At 30.6% G+C, this 26,369-nt stretch overlaps 2 long non-coding RNA genes across 3 annotated transcripts in view; one reads left to right on the plus strand and one right to left on the minus strand.

Annotated features, from left to right (window-relative positions):
• The window catches only part of LOC118182208 (uncharacterized), a 244,269-nt gene that overhangs the window by 209,106 nt on the left and 8,794 nt on the right, over nucleotides 1–26,369 (plus strand). For both annotated transcript variants that reach the window (XR_004757023.2, XR_004757025.2), the window contains exon 5: nucleotides 25,627–25,706. This is a non-coding gene — a long non-coding RNA (uncharacterized LOC118182208). The remainder of the gene's footprint in view (nucleotides 1–25,626; nucleotides 25,707–26,369) is intronic.
• The window catches only part of LOC146992729 (uncharacterized), an 89,018-nt gene continuing 70,505 nt past the window's right edge, over nucleotides 7,857–26,369 (minus strand). Inside the window, exons 2-3 of the long non-coding RNA XR_015039204.1 lie at nucleotides 11,178–11,240; nucleotides 7,857–11,095 (exon numbers count right to left, since the gene is read on the minus strand). This is a non-coding gene — a long non-coding RNA (uncharacterized LOC146992729). The remainder of the gene's footprint in view (nucleotides 11,096–11,177; nucleotides 11,241–26,369) is intronic.

The raw sequence follows: 26,369 nt of genomic DNA on the forward strand, positions 1-26,369 counted from the left end.
TCAATCACCATAAACAATGAAATAGTGATTTTTTCTCCGGATCCCGATGCACTGAGTGACACAGAGGGAATTAATGATTCATCTGCAAGAGGTATGGAAGAAATAATATGTGAGTCTTGAAGAGTTTGCGGGCACTATTGAAATTTTAGTTTCAAATAACAATGAAGAACATGATGTAAATTCCAAATGGGTAAAGTGTGAACCCAAGTTCGAACGTATTCCGAAAGCTTTTCCTCATGAGACAGCATTGGTTGCTTCAGGGAAGCTCAAACACTTATTTAATGATGATAGTATGAGCCTGTTTGATTTTCGAAAACCCATACTATTTGCTTATTTGGGGCTTTCTATTCTAGGAAATCAATTTTGTAGAAAACTGGGTGTTCAACAAATTAATGAAATTTTTCTAAAGCTCCAAAATTAACATGTTATTGTGAAAATCCCAGAAAATAGACAAAGAAGATGCCAGTTAAAGATCTGCCCAGCAAAACCAGCAATTATCTGTAAAAAATGTAACGTTAGACTATACTTAAGATATTTTCTCCCCCATTCCACTTACGTAAGAATGATTAGCAGTGGATAATACCATTGTCCCACTTTTAGGACAGGCTCTATTGATCAAACTAATAAAAATTTGGTAAATGCTTTGGTTTCATATGTGTACATAAGCGTAGGGAAATATATGTTTAAGAATTTATGAACAAATTTTAATTTTTTCAATGTTTAGTGTGATGTGGGTTAAAAAAAACCTAATTATTTAAATACAGTTTCCATTAAATAAAGCATTTTTCTTATTGTTTACGGTAACGTTTAATCTATCAATATTTTAGTGTTATCATCATGTGAAATATCCCCAATTTGTCCTTAGTGTTTATTTCAATAACATTTAAAACTTTCTATTTCTTAAATAATGCAATTACATTGTAACTTATTTAAGACGCATAATAAACATATTTTTAACTGAATATAATATTCTGTACGTCTAACGAAACCTGAAATAAGAAGTAAAATTTTCTTATCCAAAATCTTTAATTTTTAACTGAGTTTATATCACAGTATCAACTTTAAAGTTTTATGATTGGAATTACGCTTTTCTTCTGTAATTCTAAGTGCTACCTTCCTGTGAAATTTTTAAATTGACATAATCGTGTTCTGCTTAAGAAATGATGAAATTGCATAATGCGTTTTGTTAGTGAATCCAAACAGTAGCGCGTGAACCAATTTTAGTTCTCGTTTGTGTGTGAACTTAAATTATTTCCCCACCATTTCAAAGCATTGTATAATTTGAATAATATACATACAAAATTGCTTAAGATAGAATTCTTATGTTGATTCTCTATTGTTATAAGATAGGAATCAAAGCATTTCTGTTTTTATATCACTGCTTATCCATATATGTGAAAATCGATTTGTAATCCATCTCTCAATGATCAGACAGGAAATATTTAGTTAGAAATTTTCCTCAATTCAAAGTGCTGAAGCTGATGCAAGGGAAGTGTCTATTGCAACTCAGATAAAAGCACCCTGTAACGGCTAGTTGGACAAAACATATGTATTAACTTTTGTTTTGTCTAACCAGACTGTTACAGAGTGCTTTCGAACTTCGCAGTCAGTCATCGGACGCTTGGACAAGAAAGGTAAGTATATTTATAACATCTAATTTAAGTTCTAATATTTTTTTTAATTTTGACTAATGTACGAAATTATGGTTTCTTTGCTTATTCCAGTAAGTATAATTTGGAACGTGGATGCATAATATTAATATTTTTCATAATTAAACGAGCACTTTTATTTCATATAGTTCTGCATGCTATTCTTAAACCATTTCGTTTATTCCTAATTTTGAGAAGTGATACTCTGAATATGTTTATTTCTCGAATTTCATTAAAAGAAGTATAAGAGGATCTGCATAATATCATCAATTAATTACAACGATTAAATTTCACCATTTCCACATTTATTTATTCTATAATCAATACATATATACTATATATCATTTTAAAAGCACATGTATGTACTTTCTTATTTTATAAATGAAATTATTATTGAACACTATTATTAAAATAATATTCGAATAAAATATTAATATGCAAAACTTTTAAAATCAAAGTTAATATTTCGGCGCCATTATTTTATTTTCATTAGTATATCCAGTTTTAAGCGTCGTAAGCCGAGTCAATTTGCTGAAAACCTGATGCAGATAGATAAAAAGAAAATGTTGCGAAATGATCAGTTACATTTTGTCCATAAAATATAGAACGTTATTGCACCTTTGAGATATTAGTAGCTCTAGTTATTCGATCTGGGTTCGTATACCTGCGAATAGGTTGGGGACAGGAGAGTTTTCAGGTTTTCCGCATACGTAACGTGAATACGAGCTATTTTTCCTTAAAAATTCCTCCTCGAAAGCATCTCTCCCCATAGGCAAATATCTCTCAGTTGCTTTACCTTAATCAATTATTCTACTGTACTTTTAAATTTAAAAATAAATGTCAAGTTTTCATGCTTACTTTTCGTTTAAAATTTGCTTATTTTGTGAATCCTAAATGGATTATATTCATTTTTATAAAATATAAATATAAGTATCCTAAATGGATTATGTATATAAAATATAAACATACATAACCCATTTAGGATACTTATTCCTTTTTGAGAAGTGAAACACTTTGATATAAAACAATTCTGAAGTAAAAGTAGCAATAATTATAGTGACAGTAACTTATTTTTAAGACGACTTCAGGAAACCCGTACTAAGTAAAAATTCCTACTAGTGTTTAAATCTAGAAACTAAACAATGGAGCACCAATGAAAGAATTAAAAAACCTGCTTATAAATTATGCAGACAATCCTTCTGAATTTTAAATGTTTCATTTTTTGAAAATAGGCTTGTTAAATTCATGCATAAATTGGCTTGAAAAGAGTAAACAGCATGAATGATTGACATCATAAACAGACTATTACATATTCATTAGGAAAATGCGCAGAATAAGCATGTCTTATTTAGCTTTTTCTTGGCTAAGCTAATTAGACTTTTAGGCATGTTTCTATCATTCACGCTTCACTGCACTTCATTGCTTCACTGTTTCTATCAATATCTCCTTTTTAATCCAATGCAATGCATATTAAATTAAATTCATCTTGCATTTCATGGAGGATGTAAAATAATCAGCTGTACAAATAAAAGAATTATATGATGCATTAATTAAAACAGGATTAAACTATTTTATACATTCCTCAAGTGTACTGAATACAGACACGAAATTAATTTACAAAGCAGAAAATTTTACTGCTATGAAAATTAAGATAATAATTTAGATTTAATCAATCAATTTAAAATATAATTTTACTTGCTTAATTTCAATAGATATTTTTTTTTCGTGTTATAAAATGTTTATAATATATCAGAGTAATTACTTGCAGCTTTAATCTGCATTTTAAAATAGTATAAAAACAAATTCATACAGCTGCTTATTAATAAAAGTTTGTTGTTTGACTTCTGAATTAATAAAAGTAGTCTGATCATAAGCTATTTGTTTGTCGTGTATTTTCTTGTTAAGTATATTTTCTGTTTTTCATGTTCATCAATGGGTGAAACTGAAAGATAATTCATATATATCCTCTTTAAATATTATATCATAATAGCTCTAACTCTTATTGGGAAAAAATGATAGATAGCGCCGTACACTTCATTACAGTAACATTTGTTTAATAAATATCTTCCTAACTAGATTTTTTGGCATTTGCCTGTTATAAATCTTCTCTAATTTACAAATCGAGAAAAATTTTTTTTTTTTCCTAATCTGAGAATCAAACGTTAACGTCATAACAAATATTGGTCCTTTAACGGCATAATTTATAAAATAACTATTGGAGTTTATATGATTCACAAAGAAATGAGTTAGCTAATTTGGATTTACGTGGCTTTCTGTACCTGCTTCTCAAATACAATTAGGCCCACCAGCGGCCGAGCGGTAAAGACGCTGAACACTGGTAGTTCGGTCTGAGGTTCGAATCCCGCGAACGGGCTGGCTGCATGGGCGTTTTCGTGGTTTTCCCCATGTGTAACGTGTATACGAGCCAGTTTCCCTTAGAAAGTCCTCCACGAAAGGCATCCCTCCCTTTAGGCAGATAGCCCTCGTGTGCTTTGCCATAATTAAATACATCAACATCTCAAATACAATTAAATTTATTTCTTTTTAGAAGGCTCCCACAAAGCGCATCAAGGCGTGATTCTTTAAAATGACCGCATAATTAACTTAAACCTCAGTAGCCTCCCAAATGACCTACACGTATTCAGCAAGTTAAGAGTTACAATTTTGTTACTGTAAGAGTGATTCAGTAGTTCAATGAGCAGAACTTCTAACTGCCAGTAGATCGATAGCTCGCTGACTTACTGCAAGAGGGATTCAGTTGTTCAATGATTAGAACATCCAGCTACCAGTAGGTCGATCGATCCTAGCTACAGTGGGTTTCTTAATGTGTTAACGTTAATCCGAGTCATTTTCACTTGAAAAGCCCTTCACGAAGGCATTCCTCCTCTCAGGCAGTAGCCCTCTCGAGCTTACGAGTAATCCAAATAATCCACTCTAGTTCCACCCCAGCGTCAAATCTTCATGGAGAAACTATATTTTACAGAAGCGAGCACATAAGCACAAACACAACATAAATACGTTTCACGCTCATAAATGTAATTAAGTCATAAACAATGGAAATGCACACTTATGACTAAGATTTATAGATTAAAACACTAATGTGATACTAGGTTATAGATTAAATTTCAGTGATATCTGGTTATAGATTGAAACGAAGTGATACCATGTTATAGATTAAAGCGCAATGATCCCAAGTTATAGATTAAAGCGCAATGATACCAGCTTATAGATTAAAACGCAACGATACCAGATTATAGATGAAAATGCAGTGATACCATGTTATAGATTAAAACGTAGTTATACCATTAAAGCACTGATGTGTTTTAGTGTCTTCCAATAAAGTTATTCATTAAACTTTTGTTTAATATTACATGTATGGAGAAGAAAACGTCATTTCGAATTAGTTATCGTCTAGTCCTCGCAGAATCACAAGAAAATACGATAAATAAAAATGAATGTACTACACACGGTCAAATAGAATTTCGAAATAACATTTCGCTACAAAAATTATATATCAGAACTTATTTAAATATAAATTATTATCATCACTAATGTGAACTTATTTCCATTTTCAGGCTGAGTACAACGCAATAAGGCACAGCTCTAATAAAAGCCAAACTTAGGAAGAAAAGTATTATTAATTTCTTCTTTAAACTTACTGAATTCAACAAATTTGAGATATGAAGCAATTCTTGTTTTAATTTCTGAAAAACATAGGCGGAGCATTTTATAACGCAATTTAAGTATAAATTCTTTTCATGGAAATGCTTTCCTTATTTTATATGATCAAAATTTAAAATATTTTTTACGCTTTGTGACATTTTTCTGGAAGTTCAGGTTTTAAAATTTTTATAAACAACAGCGCAACTGACGGAACTTAAATGTGTTGATATTTTTCCCCCTTTTGGTATCAATTTTCACTTATTAATAAAGCTTTCGACATCAAAGAGAAGCATAAAATTAGAAAAAATCCAAGGTTCTTGCTTTGAGTAATTTTATGATTTACTTTGGCGTGTTTCTTTTCTGTGTTTATCAAAAAGAAATTTTGGGATTTAAATAATACGCTGATGTTCTTCAAAAAATTCTCTTTGAACATTGTGAAATATTCACGATTGCTTATTTCTTTAAGACCTTTGAAAATTATGATAAAGTTCATCTTAAATATTCATCGCAATTCTATTTTTACGTAAGAACTGAACCGCAGCTTCCAACCTTATAAATCTCTATATTTTTCAAATATTTGATATTGGTTTGTAATTACAGATATATTTTTTTTCTTTGGAAACCACAGAAAAATGCTAAACTTGCGATGATTTATACACTTTTAGCAAAACGAATCATAATTTTCGATTGCCATGCAAGAAATTACCCGTAAAGTATATATGATGTGCAAAATACGTTAAAAATATCTTTTCTAAATTCAATGCAATGTTAAAGGCGAAAATCTTCTTCCACAACAACCTTTAAAATGTTTCTGCGATACGTAATGACTAACATATAAAGCAGGTTTGCTTTAAACCAAAATGTTAACTTGTCTTTGATGAGAATAAACTTTCCCAGAGTATAAAAAGTAATGAAAGCTGTATGTTCACACTTCTTTTAACAGACTTTGTATGAGCGCTGAAATGTTCCCTAATGCTTTTGCAATAATACAGGAAGTGTACGGAATATAATTTCCTCCATAGAGAGTTAATCCATCAGTGGCCGAGTGATTAAGGCCGCTTACGATTAATAGTTTGAGATGGTTTCAAACCTAGTCGAACGGACTAGCTGCAACTTAAAATTTTGTGGTGTTTCCCATCCGTAATGTGAATAAATACCAGTTTTTCTTAGAAACGTTCTCCAAGAAGGCATTCGTCTCCTTAGGCAGATAAGCTTTAACCAAGTACCCTAATCTAACCGTAAATAATTAACATCATTTCATGCCAAAATAACTATTCAATAAACTGTATTTTGATGCAAATTTCCATTTAAGGATCATTCAAGCCCTTAAATAAAGGATTAAAGTGCATGTTTTCCGAAATACTTTTATTTGTAAAACTAAACTATACTAAAATTTTAATGATACATAAATGCCAAGACATAATAATGCCAAGACTTTCAGTTCTCATCAAGAAACAACTGATCATCATATCATAATACATAATGAGGTAACATATATTTCGATACTTAATAATGTATTGAAATATATGTTACCGGCAAAGTTTGAAATCCGGTATTCTATAGAATGCCTAGGCATTGTATATAATGCCTAAAATTAGCCGGCAATGTATGGAACGATTCATATTTCACACATTTCCTAGGCATTCTATATAATGCCAAATGACAAACCGGCAAAGTATAAAATATATTTCCGATTTCATTTTGTAGAACCGAAACTACTTACCAGAAGTTAATAAATGATATAAAAAGGCCAAAATGACTACTAAGAATGTACCACGGGACTACTCACTGCTTAATCGCTAGGATGTGATGTTTGTGGAAACCAAAAGTACATTCATTTACCCCGTTAAAGAAAGCGTCGATACTATACAGGATTACGTCACGGACGCTGAGTTATTTTCCGTATTTCATGAAAATTCATTTGAGTACTGGACACAGACGTGGCAGAATGTTGAAAGAATGTTCAACAAAATTCAAAAACGTTGCACGTAATGATTTTGAATTATACAACTGCCTTTGTGAGTCCTGCCAGGAAAAGAAACTTGTATTAAAAAGGCTATTGATGTGAAACGTATGATTGTTTCTGAATGTAATTTCCGTTGTCAGGCAGATCTTACCGATTCCCAGTCTCAGCCAGATAGAAAATACAAATTTATTATGTTTATCTAGATCATCTCACTATCCTTTTTCTCTACATATTTCAAATAACAATTTTTAATGGCACTCTTCCATTAATTTTTCAAATTAACACTTGTATTTTTGAGGAATGAACATCTTTTAAGTGATAGCCTTGTCATAACCTTTTTCATACTTTGCCTAATGAGCGTTTGTATAAAATTGTATATATTTGTATACATTTTTGCATTCTATAGAATGCCTAGGTATTATATACAATGCCTAGGGAAAGTATGTAATAATTCTCATTTTTCATACTTTGCCTAAATTCGTCCGGCATTGTACACAAGGCCTAAGCATTCTATAGAATGCCGGCGTTTCATACTTTGCCGGTAACATATGTACTAAAATATATACTTGTCTAAAATTTTATTGCACCTTAATAATATATTCAAAAATATATTGTGCAAAGAATAGACAGTGACGACGTAATATGGAGATATTTAAATAAATAACTTCTTAATGAATATTTGGAGACATTTTTACCAAGGTTGAATAACCTCAAGCGTATTTAGTTCTGAACGTATTTGATTAACATGGGTGACGCATGGTCAAAGACATCTCACTAAACTCAAGGAATTGAACTGAGAATTTTTAGAAGCACAAAGTTTATTAAACATTGTAATTTCGAAGCTGTGTTACACGAATAAATATAAATTTAAACTTCAAAGTATTCTTCTGTAATTCTAGAAACGCACATTAAATAATTTTATTATAACGCACATTAAATTATTGAAACTACTTAAATAATGCATTTCGTATTATTCACTGAACTAATTAATCAAAAATTTAACTTATTCCGCTTTTAGAAGTATATATAGGAAGTTCTTTTTATAGTATTTTGAAACGCAGTGCTCGAGTTTATTTAAACAACAGACATCTTTATCTTTAAGTTATTTTTTAATGTCACTCTGTAAACTAAATAGATTATTTTAAATATTTTTATTCCAAAAAAATCCCTTTCTGGCTTTTCAGAAAATTTCCTAAGATTTCTTTGAATTACATAAAATGCAAATTTAATTCTTTCATAAGATTGTGTACATTTAAAGAGCGGCTGCAATTATTTTCTATTTATGTTAAATGCAATATTAATGCAGGTTTGGGATAAGATAAATCTGCATATATGTGCTCCAAAGAGGAATTAACTCCTATTTCTTTAGGATTTAATGTATGTCAGTTATATATATTTAAATAAACATTTATACTTTAATTTAATTTTCATATAACTTATTCAGAAAGTCGATCTTGCTTGGTTATGCTGATAATGTTTCGCTCTGTACTAATATACCCTTTACATTCTATTTCAGGGCCCACCAGCGGCCGAGCGGGAAAGTCCCTGAACACTGGTAGTTCGGTCCGAACTCGAATCCCTGTGAGCAGGCATGGCTGATGGGCACTTGCTTTCGTGGTTTTTTCCACGTGTAACGTGCATACGAGCCATATTCCCTTATAAAGTCTTCGACGAAGTCATCCTTTCCCTTAGGCAGATAGCCCTTGAATACTTTGCCATAATTAAATAAACCAAACCATTCTGTTTCATTCCCTGTATTTAATGAGAGCTTAACTTGCTCATGCAAATCTTTAATAACGTTTGTTGTTAAGCACTTTCTGATGAGTTTACTAATATAAGGATACTTTCTTAAAAAAATTATGATGATAAGTTTTGGATCTCAGATTTAAAAAAATAAGAATTGTGAGATACGCATAAAGTAGAGGGATTATAATGCTTGACGAAAATTTCAATTACAACTTATACTTTCAAAATTTCCTTCATTTTTATTTTATTTTTTAATTTACGTCTGTAGGTGTCTTTTATTGGGGCAATGTACTTTTTCTATCAATACTATCCTAACAAAAAAAGTATCTCAATTTTATTTAGCAGCAAGTAAATTCGTCTACTTACGTAATGGCATAAATCTGTACAAGTGTCATTTACATCTTATTACAAATTTCTTTGTAGAATATATGTCTGCATATTTCTTATCTGATTTTCTTCTGTTATCCTGTTGAGGTGTTTAAGCTGTGCGAATAGTATACAATCTGAAGTGAATAATGAAATGGCTAATATGCGTCATAATAAAAAAAAAATATCTGATACGTTATTGACGAAGACAGAAATTCTAATTTTAAAGCAAAGAATAAGAAAAGTGAGTTTTAAAAACAGATCGACGAAAGGAATTATGTTTTCATGATTTATCTCACACGCTGTTTTTGGCTCAAAGGGAAAACGTATATACGTATACAAGAACAGAGAGTTGAAAAAGATGATTGTTATGTATTAAAAAAGCAAATATTTTGTAAACATTATTCTATACAACATAGAATAAATTGAAATTTCAACCTAAAAATATACTTTTTTGATTTTAACTTGGTTTCTGATGAAAAATAACCTAAAAATGAAAAACAACATAATTTAATACCACAACTGCACTTTGTATATAGGATTGCAACGAATTTCCAGTTTTACTGCATTCATAATCAATCGACGCGACAGCTTCCAAAATGAGAACCAGATTTAATGTTAATACCGAATATTTTACCATTTAACAATGCAAATCGTACAAACGTTACTTTTCTTTGGTGATAATAAGCAATCTAAAATCAAAAATGCATTCAGAGAGAAGGAAAAATATTGCACTGATCTTTAAAATTATTATTAACTTCAAAGTCAGAGCTTTCCCAATCATCATTTTCAATTTTACTTGAGACTTTTGAGAAGTGAATTTCATCTCATCATTGATCATTGAAAGAGCATTTACGGGAATACGGAATTCAGGGTTTTATAGAGGAAATTACTAAAATTTAATTTTGCAAACTCATTTATTATCGTAGCCTCGTACAATTACTAAATTTTATTATATTTGTTATGCAATACGTTAGCAACATATTAGGAAACACTTTAAAAAGAAGAAGATTAGTATTATAACTGCTAGCAGATGTTATGTATAAATTATGCAGGAAAAGAGCCTTACGTTTTAAAGAAAAATTCTGAATAGAATTTACATTTGAAGCGAGGTAAAAGTCTCAAAATTCGACTTCATATTGCGTTCATGGACGAATTTCAAACAATTCCTGAATATCATTTGTGAAAATTACAAATCGAAGTTTTTTTAATTTCATGAATTTAAAGTAAAGAAAGATTTGAGACAAATAAAATATAGAATATTGGAAACAGGATTGTATACCTTAAATCGACTATTTGTATTACAGCCAAATATATTACAACAAACATCAGGCTCGTATCTGTTTCTAGTAAATCTAAGAAAGTGTTAACGACTTAGGAACAGCGTCAAAAATCGCTACTGCAGCTTATAAGTTAGGAAACGTAGTGCATTATGTAAATATCACATTCGATTTGAAAGGGGCTTTTGAAGCGGGTCTTACATCAAAACTCTTTTCTATCTGTTGGATGCGTTGCGGCTATTGGCAACCAGTTTGCGAACTGCGCCAGATGTGGCCATCTAGTTGCCATAGCAACGGCTGCTCTCCGAAAAGCATCCACTTCTTTCGTCCAGTTTCTGTGATCTTCCTATAAGCTTCTATGTCTTTTTCCCTTTTTTCCCGTAGCTTCTTATTTTTCAGGAAATCAGCCATTAAAAGCAGTGACACTGTGGATAGGAATTAAAGTTTAGGAACTTTTTTTATTCTCTTCTGCATAATTATGAACAAAGAAGTTTATTTTTTACTCACAAGTATGTAAACTGATCGCAGAATCAGCAATCAGATACTCTACAGTGTAAGCTCTTCCTCAATCTAAGGAAAGAAAAAACATTATAAATGCACGAAATATTGAAAAATTTGGTATTTTTTAACTATTGCCGTGATTTGTTGTATTATTTTTTACTGCATTTGCAGTAGTAACTGCAAGACATAGATGGCTTTCATAAAAAAAACTCAGGCGTTTAGGAAAGAAATTTCTGAATTCTAAATTCATAAAATTTGTATTTAAAATCCGCAATATAACGAAAAATTAGAGTTCTGTGAAATAGTAAAATTGTTTTATTCTTCTTTATCTTATAAAATAAACTCTGTATTAAATATATATATGTGTGTGTGATGTACCAGCTTTAGTCGTAGCTTAAATTATCAGACGATAAGTTTAGAAAAAAAAAACAGGATCCATTTATTATCATTCAGGAGAAATAGCAAAATCAGATATCCGGAGTAAATAAAAAGAATTACTAATAACTTTTTGTATGAAGTTTACTGCATCGTGACATTTAAGAAAAAACCCCGATATTCCTTTACGAGTCCTTACGAGTCCTTTTATAGCCTCTGGAAAGGCGAAGCTTCAAAGAAATGATGTCAGCCTCGTCAGCCAATCCAGTTCGCTTTAAATACTTCCAGAACATTCTATAACTGTACTTGTAGAAAAGGCGGGAAAACCAACTTGACTACGGGGCTGTTGATTTAATTCCACGTACTTTCAAATAAGAGAACGTCGCCATTAAAATGAAAAGAATATACAGTTAGAATTTTAAGTGTATTCTTGACTATGGAATTTTATTATTACAAATATATATATATATATATATATATATATATATGTTACTCAAGTTTGTTCTAATTTAACTCGCCACATACAGCCTGCATGAAATAAAAAATAGAATCCCTTTTTAATTGAATATATTTTCTCTTTAAAGTAGTTTTTTCGCTTTTCCTACAGAAACTGAGCATGAAACCTTAATTTAATGAATATCTTACGCCGATTTAACAAATTAATTGTAGAAAGGTTCTAAATTTTTGTCAATATTTTTAGAAATTGTGCAATCCAAATTAATGGTCATTTTTGAGCTATTTATAAAATCTTAGAAATTGACCGTAAACTTTTAATTTCAGGAAATAATGCCAGCATTTTTAATGCATACAACAGAAATTACAAAACAGCATTTTCTTTTGTAATAGCCTTTTATCTAGTTTTCTTTTTAAATTAAACTTTTTCCCAGGTCAAGAGAAAGAGTCACATGACAAAGTAAAACATAAAATTAGGCAAAGCAACAATCTTGTGTTTGGTGTAAGTTTTAGTCACGACTTTAGCGATTTCGAGGGCAAACAGGTACAGCTACCTCTTCATCAGGATCAAAGAAATCTTCCCAGATCTGCCTTTCTCTTCTCTCTTAGTATTCTTTCTTTAAACTGTGGAAAACTTTCCACAGTTTTCTGGTGCCAGTGAGACTCCGAAAAAATTATTTTCACGAAATATCACACATACATTCCTTTTGATAGCATTTTGCATCAAAGCGGAATCGGCTACGGCTAAAGCATCGAATTCAAGAGTAAAACTATATTCCGTGCTCAAAAACAAAAGCTTTAACTGGAAGAAAAACGAAATTATTGAATAATGGATTCAGTGCTGGATAAATAAAATTTATGTGAAATTACCGAGGAAAATAAAATTCATATGAAGCACATACCAGTTCATTAGCATATGAAAATGTGAAACGATATTGAATTAAACGAAATTGTTACTGGGCAAGAATGGTGTCTAAATAGATTCAATTTCTAATGTTCTAAGCAATTAAAAAAGTAGAGTAGTTTTGCAGACAGCAGGCACTACGTTGAGTCGTGTCCCTTATCGCAAAATAAAAAGTATTTATGTCCTGATTTTAATGAAAATACAGTCACATAAACCTTATAAAATGCTGTTGCTTTTTTACAAGAAATGATAAAATAATTATTAATAATATAGATAAAATAAGGTTTGATGTATGGGTTAAAAATGTTGTGATTTCGAATTGAGTCTAATACCAGTTATGTTCTGTTCACATTATTTACAGATTAAGTACATATGTACATATCTTATGCGAAAAAGAGTTATCTCTTTACATATATTTTATATATTATTTTTTATTTTATTTTTAACCTGTTTGTTACTCGTTTCCTGCAACCTAGTTCCCCTGAGTTTTGAAAATTATCAGATTAATTAAATTTGAGATACTTTATACCTTCCTAAATTTTCTGTGATACGTATAGGAAGCATGGCTATCCTTTGTTTGGGCTGGTGCCAAGACTGCTAAATATTAATTTGACTAGGTTGACCGTGGCCTCGCCCTTAAATCAAATCAAGTCAAATATAAAAATATCATCCTCTTAATTATTTCAATAATAATTTCTTATAATTTAAGGATTTTTCCAATGTTTTATTACTATGTCTACTTAAAAAATGCATACGTAATTAGAAGATAATCATAAAATAATTTTCGATTGGCAACTAGATGTTAGCGATATTTGTTAAAAATGTTACTAAAATGGTCAGTTCAAAGTATTAACACTTTCTGATACAATACAATCTTATTCAGAAAAGACTTAGAACACAATGAAATCTGTCTTAGGGAATGCAATTCAGTAATTCAGAAAATACTAAAATAATCTAAGACTTGGTACCCTTCCCCCCCCAAAAAAAAACAACTTCCAACAGAAATTTACTCATCCTATAAAGTATTTGTTGCTTCTGAAAATACTTTGAATTTGCTCGATATTCAAATGAGAAACGGCAATGAGAAAATATTATATCACTGTTCCAGCTTAAATTATATGTATATAGTTGCATACATATAACAGGAGCTTTCTCTAATCAACTACGCGAGAAACAAAGATATTCCGAATACTAGAATAATGTAAATATTTGCTGATAGAAGCTAATTTATCATTTTCTGGTTAGGTTTCTCAGTTATTAATATGGTGAAGATCCAAGATATATTTAATAACCTGAATTTATTTCCAACATCAATTGTAGAAGAAAGAGATACAATGTGCGGATGTAGGTCATCGTTTAAGTCGTATTTTTAAAATTACTGAGTTTGTCCAAGGATCGGTAAAATATACATATATTTTTATATGATATTAGAATTTATTATCACATAAACTTAATTTTTAGTTTAAAACTCGGAAACAAAAGCAAATTGGGAATGGCGTAGATTTTGAATAAAGTATCGATTTCGTACATTGGCGTGTTTCTCTTCCAATTCATTCTGCACTTTAATTCTAAACTATACTAATATAACTATTCTGAGCATACTTCTGTGACTCAATGTTGTTTAATTTCACTGAAATACTCCCTCATTCTGAGATATAAACTCTATCAAACATGTTCAACAATAAATAAAAGAAAAATTTGGAAAGAAAAATTTAAATTAATAATACGAGAGAAGAGAGATGGATAATACAAGAGAGAAAAATCCCCTTCCTGTTGAAAACTATTACGCTACGTTAAAGAAGCTAATATTAATGTAACAAAACATAGAGAAATTTTAAGAAATAGTTTTCTTTACTTTCATATATACAACAAAAAGTGGCTTAGCACTGTTTTGACAGGATGTTCCCGGTTTTAAAAGAATGTATTAGTTTTTAAGCTGATTGCTTTTATTTCTAGTGAAAGCACATCGTGTAAGAAGCAGGCTAAGTAAACGCATTCTGCTAAAAAAAACTTTTATATTTTCAAATTAATGTATTTGATATAATTTTCGGAAAGTAAAAAGGCTCGATCACTTTTTTGAATTTCTGTATGACCTCTACTGACATGCACGTAAGAATAATCTCACTTCAAACACTGAATCGGATGGAAAAAAAATGATTTTTCCTTACCAAACTTGCAGTGGAACAATAGCTTCTTAATGTAGAATAATATGATTTATTGTTACATTATGTTATTCTAGAGTTTAAAGTGAGTATGGAATATTACTGATCAAAGGAGTAATGCATGATTTAGAATCGGAATCTTAAACTACAACATTTACTGTCCTTTGCCCGAGGAACTTTCTCAGCGATGCCTAGAATTAAGTGATATCAAACGCTATTGATAATTGACTTTTACTCTCGATTTTTACTATAATGTACAAACTCTCGATTTTTACTATAATGTACAAACTTTTGATTTTTACTATAATGTACAAACTCTCGATTTTTACTATAATGTACAAACTCTCGATTTTTACTATAATGTACAAACTCTCGGTTTTTACTATAATGTACAAACTCTCGATTTTTACTATAATGTACAAACTCTCAATTTTTACTATAATGTACAAACGAATAAGGTCTACCCCTGCTGAAAATAAGTAATGGAGATGGTGAATCCTTAGCGAAGTTTATATTATTTATATTAATTTATTTATATTTATTTTTACTTATTGTGTTACAGAAGTGGTACTAGATATCACATGACTAAATGGAAGAAAGTAGTGGGAACTATATTAGTAATGAGTGTGAAATACAACAAATCGTGTATCTTTCCAGTTCAGAGACTTCTAAATATTTCTAATAAAATACGAAATAAATATAAACTATTGGATACTTTAAAAATATTGATAATGAAATTAGAATGCAAAATATTTCTAACAAATGCAAACTTCTTTATTAGATTTTTCTGATAAACAACATTTTATTGTGTAAATTAATTTTTTTTTAAATTTTGTATAGTTTGTGTGTGAAACTTCACTGTGCTGCTGTCTTCATACTGAAGAAAGGATATGGATTTTGTGTTTTATTGCCTATTTGTATACCTGTTTTAATATCTGATTTTCAGTGAAACCACATCTAGTGTATGTCCCACTCGGTTGCTATTCTGCATTATACGTCGGAAGTCAACAAGCACGAGATATAAGCGTAAACTAAAATGTCCTAAAATAGTTATACAAATACTAAAAGAAACGCGAAACCATGTACTGACATCTCTATGGAAATGCTGTTAAAAGATGATTATTTCAAACAGACTGAAAATTTTGAATTTAAAAAAGAAATTTGCAATATTACAATAAAATTTGATAAATATATTAAGCAAATTAACAAAATTTAAAACATATTTAGTAAATGTTCATGCTTCTTGAAATTTAGGAATCAATTTCGGGTAACACGGTTAATAACCACGGTTGCACGTGGTTTGTACTAAATGTTCCATTTTCGGTCGTTTTAACACTTAATAGGAATAGATTGAGTGTATAATTAAATAAGCATTAACTTGGAAAACAGAATGATAAATATAGGTCATCTGAGGACAATAAATGAATAACATCTGCGAGAGACAAATAAAATGTCACTCTTAATGCAGGAAGTTGAATGGAAGGTGAGAAGCATAATTTACTGTATGATTGAAAGTGTGGATGAATTATGTAGCGGCAATAATTAAGAGGCTTCGCGTAAATCAAGCATTAAAGCAGTGATATTATTCAATAAGTGTCTAATGTAATATAAAATACATCAAAAGAGCAAATTAAATGTGTTTGTAAATTAAAGATGATAGTTTTCTGTAAGTTCTTCCTAGATTCCTCTTGCTTTGTTTGTTTAAAACTTCTAGGTTTTTACAAATGCCTTAAATATACCGATTTTTCTTCAAATCAGTTATGCTAGCAATGTTAAGTATTTTAAGTGAAAAGTTACTCATTATTATTTAATATTTGAATTTTGTTAGTATTATCTTATTTTTTTTTCTTTAAAGATGATTTGAATTATTCACAGAATTTGAAAAAATGATAAAAGCTTAAGTTATTTAAATATGTGCGAATATTAAAACTTGATTTTAGATTACAACATTTCAAAAATTAATTTCACCCAATACTAAAGTCCTTGTTCTCTTTTGCTTTAAACAGAAACAAACAAATTACGTGCTCAGGAAATGAAAAACAATTTCATTATTTTTCATTTCCTGCGTTTTTTGTAATTACCATGGAAATATTTATTCTTTTTAACTGCATAATATTTGTTGAAATAAAGCAGGATCAAGGCAAAATTAAAATTTCTCCACGTTTTATTTAGCAAATATGCATCTGGCCTGCAAATTATCCATACTTTCCGATTATCTGGTTAGAATATGATCCAAGGTAGTTCGTATGACGAATCAACTGTTATAGTTGTTATAATTTACAGCTGTTATATAATATATCAACTACTATAATTTATAGGTGTTATTCTAGATTTCTAAACTACTTGAAAATATCAAATGATCAAGCAAAAATTAAATTTTAAAAGAACTATTGATTACATGCTGCAAAACGTTCGTATGATTGGGAAGAAAAAGAACCCAAAGAATATTTTTAAGGGAATAATTTGGATAGTTAAGCATTTTCAGGAATATATCTGTGAAGAAATAATTTCTTTGGCCCTTCAAACGTGTGCTCTTCTGTGACATGAAGTACAATGCAGTAATCTAATTCCTCACAGAATAATACTGCAAAGGCATTATGTTACTACATTTCTGGTTGCTTATGGTTTATTTAGCTGCTTCTTTTCATTTTCGCAAGACATTGCCTGGATGCATTCATTATGTTTTTATTCCTGTCTGGCATAATATATTAAGTCCATAATACTAGCATTTAAGCAGTTACTTAAAACAGGAGGCGCTTTAACATATGGAATTATATAGGCTTCTCTGCCTGAAAAATTTCAGAGATTAAACGTTAGACAGAAAAACAAATTACATTTTTGAAACTAAAGCAGTTTCTTTTCCTAAAGAACACAAGCGCCCGAACGGTGAAGTTAATGAACATTGGCAGTTCGACCTGGGCTCGATTCCAGGCAAACGGCTTCTGCATCAGCGTTTTCGTGATTTTCCCCGTGTATAAATTAACTTTATTTTGAAATGATGTGCATAATAGAGTGAAAACAGTATCAGCTCTAAATGGATGGTTAGTGACGGAGGTTCGGACGCCTGATATCTAACAGAGGTAAAAGGCATATGTCCTGTGCCCTCCACTAACCAGAAACAACTCCCTGAGACTTCAAGAGTCAGCCTCAGGAGTTTATTAGGATGTTAATGAGAGCATTTATATGGCCAAACAGATATGAGCCAATTTCCCTTAGAAAGTGCTTTACGAAAGCATCCATTCCCTTAGGCAGATTGTCCTATCGTGATAGGCCATAATCAAATAAGTCAAACCAAGCCTAATTACCCGAAGTTATACATGCAAAACATTCATAGAAGAGATCCTCGTGAAAGCAAATTAAATTCAGAGATAAGTACATTTTAACCTTCATATGTATTTCGCATGAGAAATCAGTTACAGGTTTCGCAATGTTAGGTATAATAAACATATTTATTCCTTTATTGATGACTGAAAAGTAGATAAATTAAAAAATAGTAAAATTTTAAAATTATCCAAAATATCACCAAGTATTTAACTGATATTTGAATAGTGCATAAATTAAATTTCTAAAGCAAACACATGCACTCATGGGGAAATTGAAACTTTCCTCTGCTATAGTAAATGTAAAGTTAAGCTATTAATGTTGCAACTGCAAACCGTAAGCTTATGTTATAGCGCATAACAAATCATATGCCGTGACTACAAGCACTCTATAAATTTGTTTAAATCCTTCAGAAACGTTATGTAGTTATTTCTTCAAAAACCTGTAGAGAGAAAGAAAATTTGAGAGAAAAAGCACATTGAAGCACTACTGAATTAGGAATATACGTGGCTATACAAATTGTGTAGCCTTTCGCAGCATCTGCATTTATTCTCACGTGAGAGCGTTGTGGTTACTGAATGTATAGCTAGTACTGTTGTTGTTGCTAGTCTGTCGTTTCAAATGCCACTATGGGTAAAACATCTGATTTAGACACCTTCAATCGAGGACAGATAGTAGGTGCTCGACGCATGGCCATTCAATTTCCTAAATTGCCAAAGGGCTAGGATATTCAAGGTCCACAGTGTTAAGCGTATCCCAAGAATACACGGATGGTTGGGGGGGAGAACTAGAGATCAGGCAAATTTCAAAGGACAATTGGCCTTGAACGAGCGAGGTGGGAGACGGCTCAACCGTATTGTACATAGCCAGCGAAGTGAAACATTAGCTCAAATCACCACACAGCTGAATCAAGGCGCCAGTCGTATAAGCAGTAAACGGATCATGCAACGCTAGCTTCACCATATCGGCTTCGGAAGCCGTAGATCACGCGAGTACTATTGATAAATGCATGCCATCGAACTGCACTTCTTGCCTGTGCAAAAGAAGGTATAGAATTTAATGTAGAAGACTATAAACGAGTAGCATGGAGTGATGAGTCCCAATTCGGACTGCTTAATACCGACGGGAGGCTGCGAATATGGTGTCAGGCTCATGAAGCTATGGATCCTTTATGCCAGGTTGGAAATGTTCAAGGCCATGACGACTCAATCATGGTCTGGGGTGTTTCCTCTTGGCAGTGTTTGGAGGTTTTGGTGCTTGTGCCAACCTCCTTCAAATTGATTCGGTACATAGAATTGCTGGGCGATCCTCTCTATCCATTTATGCTGTCCTGTCATTCACACTTAAGTGGAGTATTTCAGCACCTAGGTCCCGGTTGGCTACCGCCTGATTAGATGAGCATTCCTCTGACTTCTCTGTCATGAACTGGCTACCTAGAAGCTCTAAATCAAATCCTGAGCACCTTTGGGATGTTTTGGAGGAAAGGTGTGAAACCACATCACATAACGCTAACAACCCATTCTTAATTACAGACAGCTCGAGCCGATGTTTTGCAAGTCATTTCTGTAGAATGCTTCCAAAAACTTATTGAATCTACGCCTCGTCGTATGGCAGCCATTATCAAGGAGAGAGAAGGCACAGCTCGCTATTGTATTCTTAATTCAGTGGCACTTCAATGTTATCGATTTAGATAGTAGCGGTTTTTGAAACTTTATAATTACAATTTAATAACCGTTTAAAAAATAAAAGGCTTTGACGATAGTTTTACTCTGATTTGTGCCTCCTTTTTGCTATTTATATTATAAAATATATTAATATTCTTGTGAATCTGGAAATTGAAGCTGAGCTGTTTAGTACAATAGCATAAACAGTTTTTTCCTCCTAAAAATAGTAACAATAAATCTAAAAACAGCTCTTGCATGCATATGTGTATATATATATATATATATATATATACATATATAATTACAAAACATATATAATTACAAAACAATTTTTTTAAAAACAAAATATAAACATCTATTATGTTCATTTTTCTTTAAATTTCATTAATTTTTTGAATTGGGATATTGCTTGTTTGAAAAGTTCCGTTTTTAACATTTTTTAAATTCTTTGTAACATTTAATGGATTATTTGTAATTTACTAATTATGAATGTTTGGTCTTCGTGAAAAATTAGTTCTAAATTTCTTACTTTATATATATAGAGAGAGAGACAGAGATAAATATAGATATAGATGTATGTAATGTAATAAAGAAGTCTTAGATTTTATGTCTTAGATTAGAAGTCTTAGATTTGATAGGAATGTTGATGGCGTAAATATAGAAATATTGCGTTTCTTAGATATTGATCCATAATGGATAGCAAACTTGGCAGCCGAGGCAGATTAAATATTCAATTTTATTTCAATAAGCATTTGCGGCTGCAAACAAATTGTCACACTATTCGTGCACTTTCAAGAATATTTACATTTTTGATATTGTTACCATAGGCAGAAAGAAGCAAGGTAGCGTATCTTAGCGAGAACAGAGGAAGAAGTAAAGTGAACAGTTATCCAATATGGCAGCTTATTAAAAGAAAGATTTCCTTCTCGAAATCTTGAAATAAGGTCCTAATTTGCTATGTCATCATTGTTATGTAAACGTCATATAATAGGATTAATCTAGAAATGACGCAGTCCAGAAAACGTAATTATTATTTTTAGAACAGAGAGGAAAAAACACAAATTAAAATGAGGAGTTAAGAGGATATTTCTAATTTAGGTTATCATTTTAGTTTGCACAATTTTTATCTTAAATATATATACGTATTCATAATTCCAATACAGCTATCCCTTGTAGAAAATCCACCCTCTTCTATGAACCTCTTGATCGGTGCCCATACTGAGAAAAAATAAAAATTTTAATTTCATTAAAAATTTATTTGTTGTTTATTCTTTTTTAAATATCATTAAAAATATAATATATATATAGAGAGAGAGAAATTCTTGTTCCATTGCTACAAGGTTAGTTAAAATTTTGCATAGGTAAATATTTGGGAAATAAAATATGAAAACAGAATTTTTTTATGTAACACAGTGTTTTATGAAAGGCCAGTAACAATGGAAGATTTCAAAACTCAAATATTATTAGAATCTTACTGGATCGTTAATTCTGTGCCTTTCACAAAATAACCCCTCTTGCCTAGCCTGGAAATTCAAAATGTAAGGGTAAGTCAAAAGACTCTCAATTTCTACTTCGTTTAGTCTGATTCACTTGCTTAATAGATGCCAGCTTCAAAATGGAGGATAATTTAAGATCAGGTAATATATAAATTAAAATAGAAAAAGAAGGTATCGTGCTAATTATTTGCTCCTGGAGTGTAAGTGAAAGTTAAGTAATATTCATGAGTGATGATGTACAGCTCTTTCCCTGTAAGTGTCTTAGCTCTCCCCCCCTGCGTATTCAGAGAAAACAAGAAACACAGCATTATGCTCAGCAGTTACAGCATATTTCAATGTTATGAAAAATATACGGATTCATTAATTAGCTTCAGGAAGTATTAGGTACACTTCCATCTGTTGCTGATGAAATAATTTAATAATATGAATATAAAGCAGCAGGATTTAAATGCTAATGTGCATTGATCAAATTAGTAATTTAAGCCAAAACAAATCTTACTTTTCAAAATTCCTAAATTATTACGACAGTTAACATTAGCTAAGACATTTCGAAATGAATATACATAGGCTAAATATTATGTGATAACTCTCGTAAGCATTTTAACCTAATTATAATTCCCAACCCTGTTTTATACTTTTGATGTTTCAAAGTTCCTATGGTTTTAGATCATCAAACATTGAAAGCATTTATTGAAATTTACGTGTGCTGATCTGAATATCTTTCCGCATTCAAATTCTCATAAATTCGCTCTTCGTGATATTGAATGCAATTAGTTAACAATGGTTCTTAGCGAGATATTGTTCCACAGCCACATTCATAACCAATTGTATTAGAACTGAGCACGCTTACACGTAAACTTTGATAAATATACTCAAAATACGGTAAGTGAACCTTGGGCACGATTTTCTGCATTTCTGTAGAATGTTAAGTCAAGGTAGCACCCATACGTTAGGCCCGTAATTTAGTCTAGTTTTATGACGGGTGTTAATACAAAGCGTACTCATCTAAAAGTAATAGACAGATTTAGAATACTGTAAGCTATCCCTAAAACTAATTACAGAATTCATTAAATCATTTAGCTGTTTTTATATCATTTTTAAATAGTTGCTCACTATTTTTATTCTTGCTTTAACAACTTCATACTTTTCGATATTTGTTGAAAAACGCAAGCAAATAGATAGTCCATACGATGTAACCAACTTTCTTTCTGGAAGATCAAGGTGGTAGGATACCCCAACAACGTAGCACTAAAACGAAATTGAAAACATGATAATACATTTGAAAGCTCGCTGTGGTAAGATACGCCAAAAACGTCAAATATAATCAATTATAAAACTAAACGAAATAAATCAATTATAAAACTCAACGAAAATCAAAATAAATCAATTATAAAACTAAAATTGAAAAAATAATGATACTACCACATGATGTTCATTTTGACTGAGTGATAATCACGACTTATTCCTCCTCGTGTCTTCTCTTATTAGATCTTGATGATATATAGGTTCTCAGTCTTTGATCGTATCATAAGTCATGTTTGTTCCTTTATTGGAAAAAACCGCTAACCACAAGTGTGTCAGTCACGAAAATATCTTACTCAGCTCCTATAACGTTCTAGACTGAACTTTCAGACTACATTGATTATAGAAAATAATTGTATTAAGGTTCTTAATCTAAACATTATATAAAACTGATCTCTACGATATTTCATTAATATTTTCATAACTTAAGAATATCTTTAATAGCCCAGTGTCATATTTAAAACATCATAACGAACTGTCTTAAAAGTATTCTTCATTACTACGTCTGTTAGTTTTTGTAAAACTAATCTAAATGATAAAACTATATGAAAAATATTTAATGCGCTTTTGTGATACCATTATAAGATCCATTTTGATTTATAAAAAATCGCTGATATCCATGTTAGTGAATTATGGTTAATTTTTTATACTCATAAAGTATTTAGAATTAACGTGAATAAATATTATTTTGAAAAGGAATGCTTTATATATTTTTAACCTACTAAGATTATAATAATTTTTTAATTTTCACAAAAATAATTTTCAGAAGTAAATCCATCATTTCTTCAGAATTTTGTTTCCTTTAAAAATTAGTTTCCTAATTTTGTTTTTAATACGTCTTTCAGTAGATGCCTTCCGTTTAGAAGCCTATCTTTCGAAATTCTTACATAGCTTCAAAATAATAAAAATTGTTGTAACTCATATCAAGTAATTTCTCTTTAAAATAGCATTTTAAGCACTTCTAGTAATTTTTTTAATTATAATTAAAGACGCATTTTAGAGAAAATGTTTCTGAATCTGTTTTGAAATAACCTTTTCAAATTCCTTGGGCTTTTAGATAAACCTAAAATTTTTTCCGATGCTTAAAGAATTTATGTTTAAGCCACTGCATACATTCTAGTAACATTTAAGTTGCAAACCACATCAGATGTAAATGTTTAGAATGCAAGTAACAAACGCATATCAGAATAGTATTAATTACATCAATATCAGGGTCTCATATTATCCACTCTCTCTACGGCTGAATTATAACCTTAACAGTTCTACAATTAGGCGGAAATAAAGCTGTTTAATAAAGACTGCAAAGTTCAATTCTTTTCTATTATAATGCATTCTTGTTTATATTACAGATTGTCATAAAGTCTTTTATACTAAACACATAATTCAAAAACTTCATTTCTATAAGATTCTTCCCTGATGTTGACTGATAACGGTTCACATTGATTAAAATAAGTCTCAGTTTGTTAGTAATAGTAAAGTATACTACCTCTTATCTGCCTAAATAAAGAATGCTTTCTTGGAGGATTTTTTGAAGAAAAAAAGCAACTGTATTCAAACATTTTAAGATCAAATTTATTGCTTAAATAAGTCATAAAATTAGCTATTAATATAGCCATAAATTGCCGAAATAGATCTTACGAATAAGTTTTAATAATCGATTTGTCTAGCTAATATTTTTAAAATTTGTATTTTAGGTGAAGTATTTTAGAAATTGATCCTGCTGAACCGGTGCAAACCGGCTGAGTTTGATAACAGAACAATTGCACGTGTTTTTATGCATATTAAAAAGACTACTTGATCAAAATAAGATTCTAACAAAGTAGAAAAGTTCAGTATTATAATGCAGATTTTAAATACTGTCTCCGTGTACTGGGAATAAATATTGCTTAAGGCATTAAGCTCTCGTTAAGTTTCTATATATGATAAAAGATTGGTTCATGCACTAAGATCCGATAAAGACAACTTAGAACCTTTGGCACAGCCAGCATTCTTATGTGGGGCACAGAACACCGACGTTTCTTATTTTTATAAGAGAAAAACAATATTGTGACAAATTTTAAAATTTACAGAAACCTGCCACGCACACAGGATAACAATAAATGACCGAAATGCAACAAAATCTGTTTTAAATCAAATTTTGTACTTGAAAAAATTGTTTATCCTCAATAATAAATTTCCAATAACTTTAAATGACAAATCATGTTTTTGTGATTTTCCCACAGGCAATTCAAATAAATACACTTTATAGATAGCACAGGCGGTTATATGCATATGTTAATTAAGAAGTTAATATGAATATGTTAATTTTATGTATGTATCAACATGAAACGTTTCAAAATTAAGCTGCGTCATGATGGAAGCTTATTATCTTTCATGCAAATTTTTAATGGGAAATATAAAATTTCAATGAATGTGTGTTTCCATATTATCTTTAGCTTTACTATTAAATTTTATGTGTTATCTTAAACAACAGAGATTAATTTAAATACACTTTCCAGCTAAATCAAACAGAGAATGAAGTAAAAAATTATTTTAAAGCGCCCAATAGCTTCCAAAATAAGTTGTTGGCGTTTAAGATGTAGCATAATTGTTCTTCTAATCTTCAATGTAACAGATTCTCTTGGTTTAAATAAATCATCTTATCGACATCCATTATAAATATATATCCTAAAAACTTGGTAGCATTAATGGAATTAAAATGTGGAATCTCATGTGTTAAGATAGAGAAGGGCAGCATCTTGCTATACCGCTATTTGTGATGAATCTTTTTCATTCTAGCGATGATGGTAACGCCATCTATCGGCAGTCACGTTCATAGTTTCTCTCTACCTGCCAAGCCAAGACTGCGGGAAAAGACAGTAAGTTAATTTTTATTTTAATTTTAATTTTCATGAAATGATTAGTGCTTAGAAAAATTTGCAAGTACTTGAACTCTATAAATTTGGTAACTACACGTGACATTATTCAAACTGTAGTTAATCAGATGTTCTGTAAATAAATAGTATATAAATATTCAAGGACGTACTTTAGATTCCCGCTACTTTATAAAAAATTAAACTGAATTAATTGCATTGAAATAATACTTGCTTAAGTCAAAATAAATTCATGGAAAACTAACGGGAGAAGGTATCGGATTTTTCTGTTCGCTCTAATATTCAATTCTTAAACTTTGGCTCAAGTTCAGTGTATTATTAGAGCTATGAAAAAACGAAAAAACAATCCTTCTCAGTGCATTTCATTTTAATTATTTAAATATTTTAAACTTAGAGTTCAATTCTTTAGATGCTTTTTTCACAAGAGGAGAAAATAGAGTCCGGTTTTGTTCTTTCTCTCGAAACGAGAGTCATACGCTAATAAGTCGAAAGTGCATGATAATTACCTGGCCTTACACTTTTATATTTCTAGCTAAGAAAGGCAATAAAGCTAATTTTTTTAGAATGACAAAACCTCATATTTTTCATTTTTTTCTTTCTGATAAACGTTTGTTTAACAGTTATTGGTTAAGAATTGCTTTTCCCAGT

The sequence above is a fragment of the Stegodyphus dumicola genome, chromosome X2, assembly GCF_044657685.1.
Source record: "Stegodyphus dumicola isolate Sdum_Otavi_A_Nest chromosome X2, ASM4465768v1".
NCBI lineage: Eukaryota > Metazoa > Arthropoda > Arachnida > Araneae > Eresidae > Stegodyphus > Stegodyphus dumicola.